This window comes from Suricata suricatta, chromosome 2, assembly GCF_006229205.1.
Source record: "Suricata suricatta isolate VVHF042 chromosome 2, meerkat_22Aug2017_6uvM2_HiC, whole genome shotgun sequence".
In the NCBI taxonomy this organism is placed as follows: Eukaryota; Metazoa; Chordata; class Mammalia; order Carnivora; family Herpestidae; genus Suricata; species Suricata suricatta.
Genome location: NC_043701.1, coordinates 114,171,443 through 114,177,442, shown reverse-complemented (window position 1 = coordinate 114,177,442; position 6,000 = coordinate 114,171,443). Strand labels below are relative to the sequence as shown.

Genomic DNA, 6,000 nt, shown 5'->3' with positions numbered 1-6,000 from the left:
GGGAGTGGAGGAGGGAGAGAGAGTTGGGGAGAGAGAGGGACGCAAAACTTGACAGACTATTGAATGCTGAAGGTGAACTGAGAGTTGAAGGGGAAGGGGGAGGGGGGAAAAGAGGTGGTGGTGATGGTGGAGGGCACTTAAGGGGAAGAGCACTGGGTGTTATATGGAAAACAATTTGACAATAAAATATTATGGGGAAAAAAATGAATCAAAGTTTATCAGTAATCCCCACAAATGCAAATAGGCTAGGCTGGTGAAAGCCCATTAGACTGTATAAAAAAACCAAAATGTAGCTATTTGAGGTTTAGAATGGTCACACCTGTCCAAGGGGAAAATAAAACAGCTTTGTGTTCCATTTGAAAAGAAAAAGAAATTTCAAAATAGAAGACTGAGAAAGGACATAAAAGGCAAATATTAACCAAAAGAAAGCTGATGTAGTTCTATTTTCATTAGATCAATAGATTTTTTTACTAAGAACACATGGTTTAGAATAGAAAGCATTAAATAATGATAAAAATAATTCACCAAAAAAAAATAACAATTCTGCGCTGGTATACATTTAATAAAATACTGCTTCAAAATACATACAGCAGACATGAACATCAGGACACAGAGAGATGGACATGTCTACAATAATACCAGGAAATGTTATTTTTAAGATTTTAGGTAATCTCTATATCCAGTGTGGTGCTCGAACTCACAACCCCGATATCAAGAGTCCCGGGCTCTAGTGAACTCGTGTATCATTTTCTGATGTATCAGACAGTGAGAACGTCTAGTTACCATTAGAACCTATGATCTGATGTACACAACAGAAAATCTGACGAACTGACTGTCGAAGCCCCTATACTTTGGATATTACTTCCTTGTTAGTCACAGGGTTGTAAATGAGTTCCCGGTGGCTTTTCTTTCGCTGTGTTCCTGTTGCCTCGTCATACTTCTGATTATAATCAGACCTATCTACTCTCTTCCTTTGAGATGTATGCTCCCTTGTGTCTGACAACAATATGTGAGTGTGCACGTACATATGCAACCACATTCAAGAATCTAATCTCTCTGTAGTCTGTAACATTCATGGAAGAGTGAAAATAACCACAGCTACACATGTAGCACATCTCCCTCCACACATAGCCATGGAACGAACCTCCACTACCCACCAGGACAACAGGCTACCAGAGCCACTGACTGCAGGAGATGGGAAGCAAGTATGTTGAATCACCTGTTAAATCTGGGTGGTGGATATAAGGCTGTATATATGTATAAAATTTTCCATAAATTAAACTACTTAAGATCACCTTCCAAACTGTCCTCAGAGATGTTAACAATGAGTCTTTCTCGCTTAAACACCGACACCTCTAACCCATCTTTTGACCACACTTTATTGGGCTGCACTATGTTCTAACCACTCACAAATCTTGTGCAGGACACAGGGATAAAGTTACTAAGATGAACAAAACAAGTATGAGAAAAGGTTGAAAAGGAGAAGATTCCAGTCACTGGGGGAGCAAGATGAACAGAGGTAGTGCACCGGTTAAGAAAAAGGCTCCATCACTACTTTGCTATGTGAGCCTGTGCAACTTACTATAGAACGTCTCTTGAGTTTCAGTTTCCTCAACGTAAAACAGTATCAACATGTGCTCTTCAGATGAACTGAGGATGAAGTAAAACCATGGATCTCACTACTATGCTAGGCACACAGCAAATACTCGAAAAGTAACCCTTTTCATAAGATAATAACTATTAGATAAATCATAAAGTCATGGGAACAGTTTTCATTAGGCATTCCTATGCCCATGACAAATATCCTAAAAGGATTTCTAAAGGTGCTACTCTTAAATAATGAGGAGTTTCTGGGGTACCTAAGTGACTCGGTCGGTTGAGTGTCCAACTCTTGATTTTGGCTCAGGTCACGATCTCATGGGATCTCATGGTTCGTACTGGGAGCAATACTGGAATAAATGAAGGACTTTCTAACACAGCCCGAAGGGACAGCACTTATCTCCTCCATCTACTATGGATGGCACACAAGCATGGTCCTCTCAGCATTTTACACTTATCATTTAAATACTCAAGATGATTCTATGAGACTGCTGACATTACCTCTACTTTCCCAGTGAGAAATATGAGGCCCAGGGACACTCAACACTATTTGTCCAAAGGTCCCCCAGCAGGGAGGGGTCAAGCCAGAATGTGGGCCCCTCAGGCTGGTCTTCAAAGGCCACGTGTTAGTAACTACTCCTGCTGTGTTATGGAAAAGGTCTAAACTCAGATTTGTTTGTAGGGAAAAAAGTCAATCTCCTCAGTACAGAGATAGGACAACTGTATAACATATACATTTTATTAGTTCTAATCTTTTCATACTTAATCCAAGACCATTACATTGTTTTAAAAATTTTTTAATGTTTATTTTTGAGAGAGGATGAGCATGAGTGGAGGAGAGGCAGAGAGAGGGGAGACAGAGGATCTAAAGCAGGCTCTGAGGTGATAGCAGAGAGCCTGACATGGGGCTTGAACCCACAAACTGCGAGACCATGATCTGAGTCCAAGTCAGATGCTTAACTAAGCCACCCAGATGCCCCTACACTATCTGTTTTCAATGACTAAGTTGTGGTAAGGACCTATCAGTAAAGAAATATGAAGAGACTGGAAAACAGTATTATTTTTCTAATGACAAAATTACATTAATTTCTTTCAGATTCTACTGAACAATATGCTTTCAGCATACAAATACCAGCTAGTGAGGAATAAGATAGTTTTGTGTCAGCAATTATCCAGAGAGCATTCATATTCTGCATCATAAAATTGGACACTAATTCCTTGTGCTTTAAGAAACAGAATGCTAAAAGTTGCTTATACCCATGATAAATGTCATTCTAAAAAGATTTCCAAAGATGCTACTCTTAAAAAAAAGAATACCAAAATCAAAGTTTATCTATTAAAAAAAATTGATGTTCACTTATTTTGGGGGGGGAGGGGCAGAGAGAGAGAGGGAGACACAGAATCGGAAGCAGGCTCCAGGCTCTGAGCTGTCAGCACAGAGCCCGACATGGGGCTCAAACTCACGAACCGTGAGATCATGACCTGAGCCGAAGTTAGATGCTTAACCAACTGAGCCATCCAGGTGCCCCAAAAGCCATCCTAATTTTAAAAGAACCTGTGGTATTATTTCAACTCCTTTGTTTTCTTCCTGAATTGCCCTTTGATGCCTGTCTTTGCTAAAGGTTTACCAATTAAGTGTCTTTTACCTAAACAGCACCACCACTATACCATGTCTTGAAAGCAGTTATCAAATAATCAGTGAAAGGGCAAATGTAAGTTGTTGATTTCATGCTCATATAGGACAGAAGTTCCTGAAATCATGACCTGAGCCGAAGTGCGGCACTTAACCGACTGAGCCACCCAGGCGCCCCCTAGGACAGGAGTTCCTTACCTTGAATACATGGAGAGTCTTAAGGATTTCCCCAAAATTGCAGAAAACATTTCATGAACATGCAGGTCTTAAGAAAAGACTGCATAGCGTTTCTCTTTTTATTAAATGGCTCTATGATCCCCCAAATAGTTAGTAACTCTATAATTTGCTAGGTTCCTTAAACTTTTGCAATTTAGCCTATGTCTTTGTCTTTTTAACATGTTTTAAAGAAATAAATGAACAGGACACTACTGAAAGATAAGGGAGAAGACTCAAAACAACCAAAAAGATATACTCGCTTTTGGATAGAAGATTCAACATCAAAAATATCTTAATTCTCTTAAATTATGATCCACTAAACAACTAGTGTTTGTTTCTTCTTGAGTAAGACAAATTAACTCTAAAATTAATACAGAAGAATCAGCACAAGCAGCCAGGGAACTGGGCTGCGGGACCAGGGGTGCCCTGCCCTGCCCCACTCGCTGTTAGACAACTGTTCCCATGCATTCAGCAAAGTCCAGGCCTGAGAGAGGTGTGGGTGAGCCCAAGCTAGCTTGTTCAATAAACACACCGGAAGAAGGTGGGAGAGAGAAGGAGAGAGATGAAGGAGTAATCTGTAGCCTACAGACTACAAGAGATTTAGAAGCTATTGGGGCGCCTGGATGGCTCTGTTGGTTAAGTGTCCAACTCCTCATTTCCAACTCCTGATCTCACAGTTGCATGGGTTCGAGTCCTGTGTCACTCTCTGTACTGTGTAGAGCCTGCTTGGGATTCTCTCTCCCTGTCTCTCTGTCCCTCCCCAGCTCACATGTGTAAGCATATGTCCTCTTTTTCTCAAAATAAATAAAACTTAAAAAAACCCAACTATCAAATAACTGCAAATTATGAACATTCTATGGATCCTGAGTCAAATACATGGTAAAAAACAAAAACAAACAAAAAAGCCATTTAGGAGACAGCAAGAAATTTGAACAGACTAGATATTCAACAATAATAATGAATTATTGTCAACTTTTTGTTAGGTGTAATAATGGTTATGAGATTAAGTCAAAAAAAGGAAAGAATTCTTTTCTTTACACTATAAAGGGGAAACCTGGAGAGTGGGAAAGTAGGGTACAGAGGGGAATCACCCTGATGGTGATTCAGGGATGGAGGAAAACCACAAAATACAAGCATCCCTCATTACAGAAATTGATCAGATTTTGTAGTTTGGACAGCAAGTTCAAGAAGTAAGTTTGTTTGTTTGCTTGCTTATTTATTTATTTAACTAGCCCTACGCCCAATGTGGGGCTTGAGTTTACAACCCTGGGATCAAGAGTCACATGCTCCACTAACCGAGCCAGGCAGGTGCCCCTCAAATAGAGCCTAGAGACAAGGTTTGGGATGGTGAGGAATACCATGTTATTCAAAACTCAGAAGCCAAAAATGGGGGGCGGGGGGAGAAGAACCCAGTAAGTTAAGAAAAACAAACCAGGAAAAAATAATTTCAAATTATATGAACTAAGAGAATTCTCCCTAATATACTGGAGTTCCTATAAATTCCTAAGAACAAGAACACTGCAATAGGAAAATAGGCAAAGAATGGGAATTTCACAGGGAAAAAAAAAAAAACCTCAAGAGGCTCTTAAACATGAAATGCTCATTTCATCCTTAAAATTACAATGAGATACTATTTTCTACCTAGCTCATGTGGGAACAAAACTCCTCTGCGTTGTCGGCAAGGCTGCAGGAAAGGGGCTCTAATGCAGCCAGCATGAGAGTAAACCAGCGCAGACAATTTGGCAAGAGCTACCAAAATTCTAAATCCTATCATTTGATCTAGCAATTCCACTTCTGGAAAATTCACCCCTACTAACCCCTGGACAAGTGTGAAGTGACATATGTACAAGGTTGTTATTCAATGAGGCACTTATGTAACAATAAAGGACTGGAATCAACCTGAATGTTCTTCAGTATGGCACTGATTACATGAATTGTGGTAAATCCAGACAGTGGAGTCCGATGCAAGGCAAAAACGAGGGAGAGAATGAAAGCGAGTGAACGCACCGAATACAGATGCTGTCTGCTAATATGGAAAGGTCTCAAAGATGAGTGAACAAGGCATTGCATAGGGCAGTGTACGTCGCTTGTTAATAAGGTTTATGTAGAAAAAGGAAGAGAAGTGACAGTATATCCTATTTGCCGGTATAGAATGTGCCGTCGGAAAGGATACAGAAGAAATGTGGGAGAGGAAGTGAGACTCTTCCCTGAACACCACTTAGTGTACATATTTTAATTCTGAAGCATGTGACCTTAAATATGGAAACCATCTAAATTTTGATTATCATACCTTCTCAAATCTAAATTGCAACTTCAGAAAATATTGTAACCAAATAAATTAAAAAACCCATACTGCTATGCAAAAATTAATGTATTTCATATAACTGAATAACTGGAGAACAGTCTAAAAATATCAAAGATTTTAATCTGTAGTTATGAAAACACAGGACTTTTAAAAAAGTTCAAATGGACCCTGGCTAATGTGTTACACAAATGACCAACAGTTTTACAGTGATTTATGTCAAGTACAAAGCTGCTTATTTTCCAGTTAC

The 6,000-nt window shown here is 39.5% G+C and overlaps 1 protein-coding gene across 1 annotated transcript in view; it reads right to left on the bottom strand.

Moving 5' to 3' along the window:
• ATAD1 (ATPase family AAA domain containing 1) overlaps positions 1 to 6,000 on the bottom strand; it is a 52,167-nt gene that overhangs the window by 6,909 nt on the left and 39,258 nt on the right. The gene's annotated exons all lie outside the window — the stretch shown is intronic.